General features: G+C 34.4%; 1 protein-coding gene across 5 annotated transcripts in view; it reads left to right on the forward strand.

Annotated features, from left to right (window-relative positions):
• Positions 1-9,750: 9,750 nt before the first annotated feature.
• The window catches only part of LOC135220759 (uncharacterized), a 143,947-nt gene continuing 137,389 nt past the window's right edge, over positions 9,751-16,308 (forward strand). For all 5 annotated transcript variants that reach the window (XR_010315789.1, XR_010315790.1, XR_010315786.1 and 2 more), the window contains exon 1: positions 9,751-9,942. The gene's annotated coding sequence lies outside the window, so the exon portion shown is untranslated. The remainder of the gene's footprint in view (positions 9,943-16,308) is intronic.

Raw genomic sequence — 16,308 nt, forward strand, 5'->3', positions numbered from 1 at the left:
AGTACATATTTTCGGGACCTAATAGTGAAAAAGATACAACAGATATTTGCTGCAGAAATGTCGCAAATTTGAAAACACATTGAAAAAGTTGTCCAAGGCCAAGCTTGACCTAGAGTTTCTACAGTACTGTAGCCTTAACCATGTTGTGCCGAATTTTGTGAAGTTCAAATTGTATAGACAATCTTGTATAATACAAGGTTTTATTCTGATTTCCACAAAAACTACTTTGTTAAACTTGGAGATTTGTGAAAAGAAAAGCTAATTAAGAAACATGAAAATGCCATTCAACCTTTGCACAATGAAATTGTTTAGAAACTTTACACTTATTGATTTGATTATATCAATTGCTTACTGACTAAACACCTTAACCACTACATTGATGAAATAAAAAACACGCATAATAACAAGCTTCAGAACTAGGCATCATTACACCTAAATTCAATGAAGGAGGGAATAAGGTATATATAGTATTTAACCTATCTGATTACAAATTTAACCAAGAGAGAGGAATTCCTTTTATTTTCTTTAGGCCCTGGATTTTTGCTTGCCGGTTTACACACCTTCATATTATGAATATTTTCTACCATTTGAAATTTTGTTTTCAAAATTAAAAAACTTAGCTCTGAATACTGACCTTTCGAAGTTTCAAAACGACCTGTCCACATTTACCCATATCAATTTTAACAAACTAAAACCAAGAATGGGCACCATTTTTTAATAAACGGACCTTGGTATCCTTAAGAAAACTAAAGGAAAAACGGCAATCTCATTTTTTCTAAACCCGATAAAGGCAAGGGAACCGTCATAATGAATAAAACAGAGTATATTCACAAAATGGAAACAATTCTGAAAGACGCTACCAAGTTTAGAAACATGGGTGACATTGACTACAAACTAAATTTTTAAAAAAACCGAGGACAGAATAAAACCGGTTCTTGAAAACGTTGAAAGATAATAAAAAACGATAGATCAAACAACTTACGAAAAAATCTTTATGTACAGGTTCTTCATTGGGTGTTATGTATGGCCTCCACCAAAAATACACAAGGAGGGTATCCCATATGAGACCCATCCTTTCATCCTATACTACACCAGGTTACAAAATAGCTAAATTCTTGACACCTCTATTAAGAGAATCATTTTAAAAATGAATATAATCTAACCAATTCTCTTGAGTTTTAAGAACAGTATTTTATGCCAGGATTCTGACCTAACCATGGCAAGCTTCGACGTTGAAGCACTTTTCACTAATATACCTGTGGAGGAAACCATCAGCTTTATTTTAGATACTATTTTTACAGAAGACGATACTACATATAGTGGCTTTAAACGTGATGATTTTAGGAAATTGTTAGAATTAGCAGTGCGGGACACTGCTTTCATTTTTTAATGGACAGGTTTATTTGCAAATAGAGGGTGTAGGTATGAGGAATCCCCTAAGTTGTACATTCGCCAATAATTTTTATGCTCAAATTTGAAAAAGGGAAAAACTGCGGACAATTGCCCTCCGTCTTTTAAACCACTTTTTTATCGAAGGTATGTAGATGACACTTTTGTTTTGTTTAAAGATAGGCATCATAGCGCTCATTTTTACAATATGCTAACTCCAAACATCAAAATATTAAATTTTACCTGTGAATTAGAAGAAAATGGACAATTAGCATTTTTAGATACAATGGTAGTTCGTAAAGATAACTGTTTTAACATAGGAATCTACAGGAAACCTACCTTTACCGGTCTTGGCTTGAATTTTCTACGTTTTTGTTTTTATAATTTTAAATTAAATTCTTTATCAACGCTCCTCCACAGGGCTATAACCTAACATCAAGTTGGAAATTATTCCATGACGAAATAATATTTCTTGAGGGATTTTTCAAAAGCAATTGTTACCCATCGGGGTTATTTTTTAAATACGTCAAAAAAATACCATCAATAACTTTTTTCATCCACCTAGTCCAGTCCATTTAGCACAGAAATTTAGATACTATATTAAAATACCTTATATACATGATAGGAAGTTTTTGCCCTCCCTCCCTTAAGAAAATTTTAAACCGCCATTATCCAGCAGTTGATACCAGATTCACTTGCATAAATCCTAGAAATATTGGTAGCTTCCTAAAAAACACAAAGAGAAATTGCCTCCTTGATGCAATCCGGTGTAGTGTATTTATTTAATTGCTGCCGATGTAATCAGCAGACCTACGTAGGAAGTACGCGCCGGTTGCTCAAAGTGAGATGTGATGCTCATAGAGGTGTAAGTTACCGAACGGGCAGCAAATTATACCACCCCTGAACAATCAAATATTAGGAATCACAGCAGAATCTGTAGGGCAGAGATAGATTATAACAACTTTAAGGTCATTATGACGTCACCATATGAACACCACCTCCTCGTTCTTGAAAGTTTGGCAATTAAGAAACTGGTACCTTCACTTAACAACCATACTACCTCAGTACCTTTGCATATAGCATAAAGACACGTCACTTTGTTCTTTGCCTCTTCTTGACTTTTTTTCCACCGTCCTGACACGGAACGGCGGGACTCTGCTTGAGCAAGGTATTTTCCTCATTTTTTAATATATATTTATATATACATATTCTGTTTAATGTTTTTATTCGTAATTTTACTTAGAAATATTTTAATTTTTTATGATTTTAACATTTCCTTTTCTTGAATATGTTATGTATTGATGTAATACTCATTCTTTTAGATTTTTTAATTCGTAATTTTACTTAGAAATACTTTAATTTATAATAATTTTACGTTAACTCCTAATTGTTTGGTAATGATGTAATATTTCATTTCTTGCCTTACTTTAGCCTGAAGATGGGACTTTGTCTCGAAACGTCGTAGCAATAAAGAATCATGTAATGTGCCAGTCCTTCCGTATCCCCGTACCTATATATATATATATATATATATATATATATATATATTATATATATATATATATATATATATATATATATATATATACATGTATGTATGTATGTACGTATGTATGTATATATATATATATATATATATATATATATAATGTATGTATGTATGTATGTATGTATATATATTATATATATATATATATATATATATATATATATATATATAATATATATATATATATATCTTAAGTGTGTGTTTTTCACGCATTGGCCAATACTTTTTTTTATGAAATTTCCAAGTTGGACCGTGAGGTTACCATGAAAAATAGCTCTTAAAAGTAAATTTCTTTTTAAGTTAGATTATGATAATAATCATCCTATATTTATTACTGGAGCCATTTAAGAAATAGCAGGCCTGAGACTTTGCCAAAAAAATATCCACATATAAAATTTTCTAAATGGAGAAGTGAACTAACGATGCGTTAAAAAAAAATGCCTTAGCCAAAAGAACAAGTCAAGACCTATAATAGTCTCCTTCATTTCCCTATCGATAACCGCAAATACACCAGTCAACCGGATATAATTTTCTTTTAATTCCCCTTCCGTTGAAAAGGGAGGACGGAACCCTTATGTGGCCTTGGTCTGAAGGGAAGAGGAAGTAAATAGGTATAAAAAAATTGGGTAAGGCTGATTCAAACCCCAACGGAAACAGTAAGAGAAACTTATGAGTGAAATCTCGGGCCATTACGATATTTTTTGGCAGGTTAGTTTAAGTAGAATACATACAAATCTGTCCATGAAGATTAGTTTGGAACATCCAAAAGAGGAGGTTAGGAAGGGGAATATAAGATTTAGGCCAAACGGCCAAGCATTGGACCTATGTGGTCATTCAGCGCTAAAAGGAAAATTAAGAGTATAAGAGGTTTTGAAAGGTGTAACAGGAGGACAACCTTGCAGTTGCACTACGAAACAATTGTTAGGAGAGGGTAGAAAGTAAGCTGGAAGAGAGAATATGAACGGAGGTACAGTAGAAGGAATGAAATTAGCCTTATGTGGTGCACTCATAGCACTGCCTCCTTACGGGGAACATCCACTAGAGCTCTTTAAGACTAAATAGCAGCTCACATTTAGTCTCTATTAGGTGAAACTGACAGTTGGTTTGTTGCGTCCCCTGGAAGTCGATTCAGATTTTATTTTTATTATTATTATGATTTCACGATTAATGAATAACCAGTCTTTACCCCAACCCACCCCCCCTCCCCCACTCTGCCCTCCCTAGGGTTGGGATGAAAGGTAACTAAAGAATTCATCATTTTATCCTTTATAATTAGAATACAATCTGAAACTTCTGAAAAATTGAGTTCAATCCATATGATTCATTTCCTGAAGATCTTTTTGATGGGGCCATTCCAGGCCGCTGCAAATCACATTTATGTCCCTTATAGTAGAGTAACAGTAAAATTTATATGCAACATATCCACCATACAATATTTGTTATGTGTAAAAGATTTAAAAGGGGGATTAAAGGTGAAGATTCCAAATTTGGAATGTATGAAGTAATTGTTGAGAAAACTCCACCTTTTGGGAGGTGATGAGTGGATTGGCGTATTCGAGGGATGGTCTGGTCAGTTGAAAGATGACAGAACAATAAGTTTGTTAAAATTTTGTAAAATTAAAATCATATAAACTTCAGAAGTCCCGCGAAGAAAGAAGAGAAAGTATGGCCTAAAAACGCAGGGCAGAAGGAGCGGTAAAGGTATTGAAATGATGAACCCTGTTGTCCCGGAAGAGAAAATGTGTGTTCCAGATGCAGGTGAATGTTGCTTTTAGGTGAAGGAGTTTGAAACTCTGGAGGAACGACTCCAGCATTTGTGAAAGTATTTTTGTCGGGCATCTTACGCAATTTAGCAGTAAGGGTAAAAATGCCGAGGTAACATGGTCTTCATTCTTTATTTTATATGAATGTTTTATATGTATATGTATATATGTGAATGTGTGTGCTATATGTACTATATTTGTTTGTTTGTGGTGCGTACTCGAGCGCGCAAGTTGGAGCGTGCTCACACAATGAGATACAATATACATCTCTGGTTCCCAAAGCAAAATGGAAACTTCCCTCGATTCAGAGAGAGAGAGAGGGAGAGAGAGAGAGAGAGAGAGAGAGAGAGAGAGAGAGAGAGAGAGAGAGAATGTGGATTTACGCAAGTGAATAATCATGAAGACACACTCGAGGATATCGAAGTAACCGGAGCTTGAATCGGTGGCAGCTCGTAGACACGAAAAGAAAATGAAAAGCAAATGTTTACTTTTTCGCAGAGATGTTCAGTGACCATTAACAAAGAAGGGTGAAAGATTATTTAAGGAGTTTCTATTTCTTTTTATTTTTAAACGTTTTCTTGGAAGTATATTTCATTTATTATGAAAATGTTGAAGGGAAGAAGGAATTGAAATCCGATGTTTAAAAAGAATAAATGATAGATTGTTCTCTAGTGACTGATGTCAGACATAACCTTGTTTAAATGAAAAACTTTTTTGTTTTGATGACAGACATGAATAAACACATATATAATACATACATACACACACACACACACACATATATATATATATATATATATATATATATATATATATATATATATATATATATATACTATATATATATATATATATATATATATATATATATATATATATACTATATATATATATATATATATAATGTTTACGTATGTATATATATATATCCCTATAATCCATATATATATGTGAGTATATATATGTTCCACGGCAGGATTCGACCCAACCTACGAAAAAGGCCAGCGACTAAGCGCTAAAGTATTTACTAAGAGGAGGAGTTTTTCTGTACTATCCTCAACAATGATTTTCGTTTAAGGTTTTTGGCTCCATATCATAGATGCTACAGTTGATGGAGGTCAAAGGACGTAGGGAACTTTAAAGACTGATCGTTCCCGTTTTCATTGTACTTTCCGGTTTTATTGCATCTCGTCATTTACTTAGTTCTCAGCAGCAGTAATTTCCATTTTCTTGATAAAGTAAAGGGAGTAAAAATGAAGGTGAATTTCTTAATTTTTCATTTCATGCGTGAAAAATGTATAAAAATATTCTGATTCACATTGAGAAAATATACGTAATTTTCTTTTACCATTTCTTTTCCGTATTCTTGTGTGTGAATGTTTTTTCTGCTCTTTCAGACAATCTCTTCGACATTTTTCTCATTGCGAGGGCATGTGGAAAAGTATGTACTGTTGCATCGTCAAATGGTTTTTATTTTTATTTTGAAATTTTTCCTTGAATAACAGTATGCGCCTAAACCCCAAGCTTGCATGGTTTATTGTATTTTTACATTTTTTTTTTTTTTTTTTTTTTTTTTTGGTATGTGCATTTCTGTGTGAATAGTTTTTCTTACTGCCATGCCGAAATCTCATTTTCGGCCTTTCTAATGTTTTCGTACCAAAAAGCGTCAGTTTTTTTTTTGTTTTTTTTCCTTTTTTTTTTGTGAGTCTTTAAGGTTGTTTGTACGTAGCTGCCAGTGCTTTTTGGAGAGAATTCTTCTAGGATTCGTGCCAAAGATTGCAGTTTATTAATCGGTATTGACGTCTGTGCGAAAAATCTGTTTATAGCAAACGACCTCACTTTCATTTGTGTAACTCATGAAGATTGGCTTTTACCTTTAATATAGTTGTGTATTTAATAACGAAATCTGCTTCTCTTTGCACTTCGCTGTTCTTGCTCATGAAACGTGGACCATTCATTTAGTTCTCATTTTGATACAAGCTGGTTGGTCACCCCTGTGTTTATCACCCAAGTGATTTCGTTATCATATATTGATCTAACTTTAATAAGCAGACTAAAATTGCATAAAATATGAGATACATACTTTCCTAAGAACTAAATTGACAGTTATATTTTGCCCTTTATTCATCATTAAATTCATGGCAGTTCTGAGAATTTGCATATTGACATTTTTATGACATTAATTTTAGCCTTGTTACCCTGTCCAATTTGTCGTTGTTTTCCTGGAAGTATTTTGCCTCAGATTTCCTCTGACTTGCATAGAGGTTTTGATCTAAATCTTCATCTGTTGTGTAAAGTTATCTGATATGGTTTAATGAGTTTTATCGGAAAATACTTGACTGAACACGGAAAAGAAACGCTGGTTTAATTCGACTGTGGTATGATTAAGTAAGATTACTTATTTCCAGAAGAAAACTCCACAGGTAATTGATTTTATTTTAGTTCTTGTCTGTTTTTAAAGCTTGATCCTTCCGTAACCTTCTGTTATTTTCTTTTGAATTGCATATTTCAAAATGTGTATTTTTGGTTCTCAGTTTTATAGAAAAAATCAACTCTATTTTCCGTATTGCAATAGACCGGAATGACCTCCTCAGGTTCAGAAAGAGCAATGCGCACGGCCCTGACGAACACTAGAATCGTCTAAAACTGGCGACAAAACAGAAATAAAGCCGTCAAAGAAAAATAGAAAAAGGAATCCTAACGGAAAAAAACGAGTAATTGTTCAAATGCTTTCTTTTTGCCATTGTCGCTCGCACTGAATTCAACTTCCCAAATATTTATTATTTATTCGACTTTTCTCGAGGTATTCACTCGTGAAGTAAATGTACTTTCTCTCCAGGTATGTGACCTTTTCCCGTAAGAAAATCAATGAATACCTGAATATCTCTCTCTCTCTCTCTCTCTCTCTCTCTCTCTCTCTCTCTCTCTCTCACACTCACACACACACACACACACACACACAAAGATTCCGCATAGCTCAAGTCATATCTAGATATATCATTTAACAACAAGAATCCTTCATACATTTATTGTTTTGTCCCTCACAGTTGCAGTTATCTTTTCGTATAGAACTCAAGCTTCAACTCTTTACATGTATTTTTTTTTTTTTTTTTTTTTTTAATTGCCAAGAGAATATTTGTTTTTTCTTATGTACTGGAGTCTGGAAAATTCCTTTGAGCGAATAAACAGACGCCTGTATGAGGAACCAGCAGTCTAGCGAGCTCCCAAAATACATTGCACCACAGTTCATATTTTGCTTTAATGCAGTGATGCATGACTCTACATGATACCTAACAGCCTAGTATTTTAATTCCTGTAGATTTTTTTTTACATGATTTTTTATCCACATATTTACTAAGTCTCCATTACTTGAATTTTGATACTAAAAAGTTGAAAAATATTCATTCGTTGCTCTCCTCAAAACCGGAATATCAGGCAGAGTGGAATGGAATTAACAGATTTTTTTTTATAGAAATTCTGAAATGTTTCTTACAAAAGACTCTTATAGGATGTAGGCGAAAATTTCTCATTCGTGACATTTCAAACTTTGGTTATCTTTATGGGAATTACTCTGTGCTCTAGATCGAGGCACGACTGCTAGTTGCATAGTGTCTATATGTCTGCTTGTGGGTGTGTGTGTCTCTCTGTTCGTCGGTCGTGTGTGTGTGTGTGTGTGAGTGCGTGTGTTTACTTACTGAAAGAGCAACTCGTGAAGGAGCTAATTAACTTTGCATTAGCTGGAAAATGTTATTCCTTTTCCTTCTGTAAGCATGAGACACACTCTCTCTCTCTCTCTCTCTCTCTCTCTCTCTCTCTCTCTCTCTCTCTGCTCAATTTCCGGTATCCTTTCAAATACTAACAAGCGGACGAGAGTAGGACCACGTCTCCTGTCTGTTTGAAATTCCCCACCACACGTGTCGAATTCTTCAAGACAAAAAGGGCTGCCACCATTTTCTCTCAGCACAAAGAAGTTCGTTCCTTATTCATCTGTCCTTCGCCGAGCGCTACCAAATATAGGTGACTGTGACACAAAGTCTGTTCTTTGTGGCCCGAAATAGAATCTCATGAATAAGGAAGTTCGACTTTTTCCAAGAGGCTTTGCCTTTGAAAGGCCACCGGAGGAATGTTGACTCGGGCACCTGGAGGCATTGCCGAATTGTAGCTGAATTATTACCACTGCAGTCGTATTATTGTAGCAGATGATTTATTAACCTTATAAGGTGGACGTGTAGTTCGTAGATAAAAATGTCAGTTATGCTAGTATCTCTCTCTCTCTCTCTCTCTCTCTCTCTCTCTCTCTCTCTCATTCAGACTAGAACTATTCCCATCATGAGTTGTAGCTTGGATCTTTCCTCTGTGGATCTGAAATCCATTTTCTCTCCGAGGAAAATGCGTTGATCATTTATTGGTTGACTTTACCAGTAAAACGCTGCATGTAATTCCAGAATAGCCAATCAAACAGACAATATTTATTCGCACTACGTAGACGGAAACATCACGTCAGGAGCGATGCGTCTAGGACGAGGCGGTAGATACCTTCGCCCTCACACTCCAACTGACTATCCCTCTGCGGTAGAGGAGGGAGCTTGCGCCACAGCAATCGATGCCATTGTGACTGCCATCTTGTCAGCGCCACAGTTCAAGAAATGACATTTATTCTCTCCTCGACTTGAGGTTATCTTTGGTTCAATTTCTTTTACTATTTTAATTTATTTGCACGTTGAATTCCAGTGATTAATTATAAGGCAATTCGAGTAATATTCGATCACTAGCTTTTTAAATCCTTTTTTGATATTCGAAATGTCTTAAGTTATTCATTTAGCTGTGTAATTGCTTTATATCAAGGCTTTTAGTTATACGTTGATCTTAAGTGTATATATGTTCATGCCTTCATTTCATTATCATGAAATAAACACTGCAATATTTGAATATTCATAGAATAGGGCGCTGTGGCGGTATCTGGCAACTGTCCGCCGGAGGTGGAGATGGCTAGGACCAGTCCAGTAGCGGGCCGCATATGGCTTGAGAACCGTGTTCTTAGTCTGTTTGGTGTCTGTGTACGTGTGTGTGTGTGTAGTATGCACCCAACTAGCTTAAATGTGGATCACTGTATAAACCTCCATCCTATTGTTATCATACTAACCACTCTAGATATACACATATATATAGCCCTCGTGTGTTATCAAAAAATTATATATATAAACTGCTAGCTCATGTCGACAGCCTGTTATTGGCGCAAAGGTATTGTATAGACCTTCTTCTTGCTTGCTGTTTAGGGGAAAACCTCACCCATTTATTTTGGCATTAACAGAAATTTTGCACCTGCAAGTTTTTCTTAGCCTCCTTTTACAACCCTAGGCATGTAGCAACCCCTAGAACCCTTTTCAAAGAGTGACGAAGAAAAGATTCATTTTCTCCTGCACTGAGCAAGTTTTTCATTTTTCGTTTTGTCTCCAGGTTTTAGATTTCAGTCCCACAGTTTTGGTTTCCTTTCATATTTTTGCATGACCGGCTCTCTTAGATTTTGAAAGGGACAACGTCTTTTTGAGAGCTTTTACTCTTTTTCACCTCCTCTTTTTTTATGTAGATTGCTGTGTACTGCAGAAAAATATAACAATTTTCTCGCTGAGGGTATTTTCCCAATTTTTTCAAAGAGTGCGTCTCATGGCGTCACTCGGAGTGTTCTGCGTTTTTCCTAATCTTATTTCTGACAGGACAAGAACGAGACTGCAATGCAGATTCCTGTAGATCACCTCTTACCTTCAACGTAACTCCTCCGAAGCTTTGTTTCAAACCTCAGGCTTTCAGGGAGGTTCACATAGACTCATCTTCATCAACTGAACCTCTCAGTCGTTATAAACATTTCCTTCTTAGAATTTCCAACCGTTCCCCTTCTTTCCCGTCAGTATTGTGTCCCCGTTCATTTCATTCAGGTATCTCCCTCCCTCCCCCCCACCCACCCCAGAAATCAAGATTAGCGTACGTTTTCTTTTGTTCGCTTCAGACATTTCATTTCTCTTCACCCAGTCAGTGTTGACTTGGTGAAAGAGACACTCGTATTCATCTTACGTAGTTTTCTGCTGTTCACTGTATTACCTATGTGTAGACGCCACCCACTCTAATGAAATTTTGCTTCTTAATAAATAAAAATTTGTAACGTCTCAAAAGTTTATTTTTAACCCTTCACATCCACCCGTTTGATCAAGGCTTCATAAAATAAAAAAGAAATGTAAGAAAAGACCGACGTTCCGCACTGCAAGAAGAGCATTTTCATTTAAATGCAGATGGATTGATATCATCTTCATGCACTTTTCACACAGCTTTTGTTGCTCCACTCAGCGTATTCCATGCATGTGCTCAAAAAACATAAAGAAATCTGTGTATTTATTTTTTTAAAAATTACAATTGCACTGATAATTTATAATTATAACTTTTGCACCTCTTGTCACATAGGCTGATGTGATTCAAGAGACTTGTGGTGTATGGAATGAAGAAATGTATTGAAGAGCCTACTTCATTATTGATTAGTTTTGTTTCATATCTGATCATGCAAACGGTCTCTCAAAGATCTCAGTGACAAAACGTAAAGCAGAAGCAAAGGATACATCAAGATCATGTGAGCAGTTTCAACCAGAAATGAATCAAATGTGGCCGATTTAACTTCCAGCCCAGAGTTCTCAGCAAAGTTAAACAATTTACCCAGCAAAACCTGTATCGATTTGAATGCAATAGCAACTTTTAACAGAGCCAGGCAGGCGAAGCACCGGTGGTGGGGAATCTCTGGCCGAAGCCCCGGATGCCATTAGAAGCCAAATGGATTAGAAGCCAAATGGTATTCATTGGATACGTTCACGACGGCCTGAAGTCAGTCGTCCGTGATTCCTGCCCGCCCTCTCTCCGGGCGTAGATTTCGGAAGAAAATGCCTTGACCTCCTTTTTTAGACGTGAGTAAGCATGATATTGTGGTCAAATATGAGTTGTTCGTCGGTTTGGTATCTTCCTTTTTCTTTTTTATTTATTCTAAGTTTTTGTATTTGGAGGTTTATGATGTCAGTACGAGTGATTGGATTTAACAAATAAAATAGTAAAATAAACAAGTTTGTAAAATAATACCGACTCACATATGAAATATATATATATATATATATATATATATATATATATATATATATATATATATATATAATATATTAGTATATATAGAGTATATATAGTATATATATATATATATATATATATATATATAGATTATATACATACACTGTGAGAGGGACAGTGTGAATGTGTTTTGTATAAGGAAGAATTCATATGCACTCAATTATGTATGTTGTATACAAGAATACAATATAAACTTATTTTTAGGAATTGGATGTGTGGCCGTGGAATTTGACCTTAAAACTGATTGTGTTATTCACAACTTTTATTCACGCTTTAGCGCAGACATTAACTTTGTTTCGGCAGAGTTACGGCAAATTGCAACACTGTTTTTCTTTGAAGGAGCCTCAGTTATGTTAACGTTTCATTTTTCACTGAAAAATATTTGCCTTGTAAGTGCATGTGGGCGCGTGTGTGTCTGTGTTAGAAAGAGGAGAGAGAGAACGCACCTATGTTTTTTTATTTTATTTTAGTGGATGACAGTTTCTTTTCTGTTCGTTTTTTTTTTCACTGTAAATTTTTCAGTTTACACTCGATTACTACTTATTGCGAATCCATACTACATTAAAAGGTCAAAATTATAATCAGCAAGAATAGTTACAAGCAAACTGTGATCCCTGTTCAAAGAGAAGAAACTGTGGTCTGTTATCTTTATACTCCTGTAAAGCTAATAAACGCATGCATTAGATCACACACACACAAATAAGCGTCCATCCTCAAGCCCACAGCACAGTACGGGAGGTTGAACGAATTACAAGAAAAAAACATCTGCAATGACTTCATCGCGAGCATTATTTGGGCGAAATCTTGAAATACTCCTTTTCTCGAGCACTTGGAATGACATGAGTTTTTATAACTCACTCGTACGAACAATTCTGTCTTATTTTTGTGTCTGAGAATAAAAGCAGTCCTCTTATCCAGTGTTAATACTTGTAAATACTAGAGTTCGCGTGATGCTGCATTTTGCTTCCTCTGATTTAATGCAACACATTTTAAAGTATGTTGTTTCTGAGGCAATTAGCAAATAGTTATTTTTGGGATTAAAGTCCTTGGTAGGTTTTACTGTACCAGATTTAGTTGTTGAACTTGTGTGCTCACAAACCTCAAGAAATTGCAGCAATTTCTATGCAATACCCGTTGTGCAGCATATCGTCTGCTCATTCTCCCAGTTTTGATTTTAGGAGTAATTCAGAGTAATATCACTTTGTTGTAACTTCACTGGCATGGACTGATGTTGCGGTAATACTTGAGCGTAATTCTATTTTAACACAGTGTGAAAATGAAGGGTCAAATCAAGCACAGAGAAAAAGGAAAAACAGATTGCGTACTTTGAAATGGAATTATATTTTGAATGCAATAAACGTTCACTAAATCAGTGAATGAAGGTCGGTGAATAATACTATATTTAAAAATTCTTTAATTCCGTAATTTAATCTATTGCCCATTTGTGAACCCTCTATGGCATTGTTTTAGGTTGCACCGAAAGATGAAGAACTTAAATTTATTTTTAATCGGGCTTAACTAGAAATCCTGCAAATTTTAAATGCCAAAAAATGTAATATAGGCTGATCTGTTTTCTGAAAATCATAAAATCGTAGGCGCTGTTCAAAAAATCCAATTACTATTAGATATTCCCATTACGAAATTTAGGGTTCGTTCAACTTACCTTAAAATTACATTTTTTAAATACATACATCCATACATGTGAATGTGTGTGGTCCATATATATATATATATATACATATATTAGGATATATAACTATATATGATATATATATATATATATATATATATATAGATATATATATATATATATATATATATATATATAATATATATAGATATATATATATATCCCCCCCCCATGACATATATATATATATATATATATATATATATATATACTATTTTATATATATATATATATATACATATACCTATATATATGTATGTATCTATATCTATCTCTATCTATATTATATATATATATATATATATATAATATTATAAGATATATATATATATATATATATATATATATATATATATATATATATATATATATACAATGAAGGTAGGGGAAGCCACACCAACCAGTCAAGGAACTCATATTTATTAAGTTGCAACGTTTCGAAGCCAACCAGCAGGCCTCATTTTCAAGCTAAAAAGTAACAATATCTAATTAGTACAATAAAATTAAGCTACAATATTAAAATACACAATGTAAAGTACAATAAAACAATCACAGTTAAAAACACAAATAAGGACCAACCGTTGAGTGTGAAGACAGAGGAAGGACTAACAAAAAACGTAAGCAGTTCACGAGAGGTAAAGAGGTGTAGACGTGGCATGGGTGTTCAGTGAGGGGACCAGTTTTTTAATAAACAAAGATTCATTAATTGTTAAAACCTTGTGATTGGAAGCTCTGCCCAAAACCTGAAAGTCTTTGTACTGGATCGAATACCTACATTTATCGGTATGATCCCTTAGTTGGAAAATTCGGGATTCGAAAGCTTAGTGCCAGTTCTATAGCTGATATTTTCCAACATAAGGGATCATACCGATAAATGTATGGTATTCGATCCAGTACAAAGACTTTCAGGTTTCAGTTTTGGGCAGAGCTTCCAATCACAAGGTTTTAACAATTAATGAATCTTTGTTTATTAAAAAACTGGTCCCTCACTGAACACCCATGCCACGTCTACACCTCTTTACCTCTCGTGAACTGCTTACGTTTTTTGTTAGTCCTTCCTCTGTCTTCACACTCAACGGTTGGTCCTTATTTGTGTTTTTAACTGTGATTGTTTTATTGTACTTTACATTGTGTATTTTAATATTGTAGCTTAATTTTATTGTACTAATTAGATATTGTTACTTTTTAGCGAAAATTGAAAATGAGGCTGCTGGTTGGCTTCGAAACGTTGCAACTTAATAAATATGAGTTTCCTTGACCTGTTGTGCTTGCCCCTTCCCCACCTTCATTGTATAGTTGGGTTGGAGAAACCTCCGCCTGTTTAATAATATATATATATTATATATATATATTATAAGCGAATACCACAGGAAAATGATAGCAGCAAATCCAAGCGCTTTCGTCTTCACTAAGACGTTGACAATGTCTTTTCCTGTGGTATTCGCTTATTTAATGAAGTCACGTGCATCTACTGTGATTTTAAGCATATATATATATATATATATATATAATATATATATATATATATATATATGTATATATATATATGTGTGTGTGTGTGTCGTATGTATGTATGTATGTATTCATGTATGCATATATATATATACATATACATATATATGCTAAATTGTGTCTATATATCTGGTCAGAACTTCTGCGAATAGTCTGTATTATTTGTATCTTCATATTTTTGCCTTTCACATGAAGCTTCATTATTAAAGAAATGACCTTGCGATGTATCATAGCAACTAATCAATCAGCTGAAACTTACATACTTGAAGGTGAGAGAACATGAAGAAAGTAAAGTAATGTGCTTTAGATATTACAGATTCAAAAGTGTGAAATGAATTATGTGGCTTAAGTGTTCGTATGGTCTTGATTTTCGAAACCTGTTTGTTTGGATCTGAGGTGGGCTTAAGCTTTATTAGATACAGTAGTAATGAATAAATATCAATGTTAATTAGCTGTCAATCATCTACTGCAGATCATTTTGAAAATCTGAGCTGAATGTTCATTGTGTAAGATGCACACATTCAAAATAATTTTGATACTGATTGTCAAAATTCTGCTATAAATTAATCAATTTACTTTGGGATATATTTTCATTTCAGACGTCTGTTTATAAGAATAATATGATTTCGTTGTGCTATCACTACATCTCGTTTGCTTGAATGTAATGTGAAAAAAGAATCTATATTTGTAAAAAGGAACTAAAGGGAAAAGTGAACGCTCTCATGGTGTAGTCACTTACAGTTAACAATATGAAGAAGCCCTTTCAAGTTGTAAGTAGATCCACCAGAGAATTTGGAATATTTATGCAAGAATGATAGGTCCAAAGAAAATATTGTGAGAATCATCAAAATCAATGAGTGGTTTCAGTTTTTTTAAGTCACATGTGTAGAGAACATCATCACTTTTTATTTTTTATGTTTCAGTGGCTGGCTGACAGTGAAAGCATGAACATGCGGTCTTTGTTGCAAAGACTGAATGCATAGTATAACCTAATTATCTACATCGGCTCACATATGGCTCACACAAGCAGAGACCATCCCAGGACAAGGGACATAAAAGAGGCACTTTCAGTGTATCTGCATAGCAACCCTAGAGGGCAAAGTGGAACCAGTGGTTATTTTCAGCACATTAAAATCACCGATAATTTTCTCTCCGTCACGCGACCTTCGCAGTTAGGAGGGATATATAGAACGGGGATCAAAATTAGGGATGTAGCAATAAATGGGTTAATTTCATGTGTTCCACAG

The sequence above is a fragment of the Macrobrachium nipponense genome, chromosome 2, assembly GCF_015104395.2.
Source record: "Macrobrachium nipponense isolate FS-2020 chromosome 2, ASM1510439v2, whole genome shotgun sequence".
Taxonomy (NCBI): Eukaryota; Metazoa; Arthropoda; class Malacostraca; order Decapoda; family Palaemonidae; genus Macrobrachium; species Macrobrachium nipponense.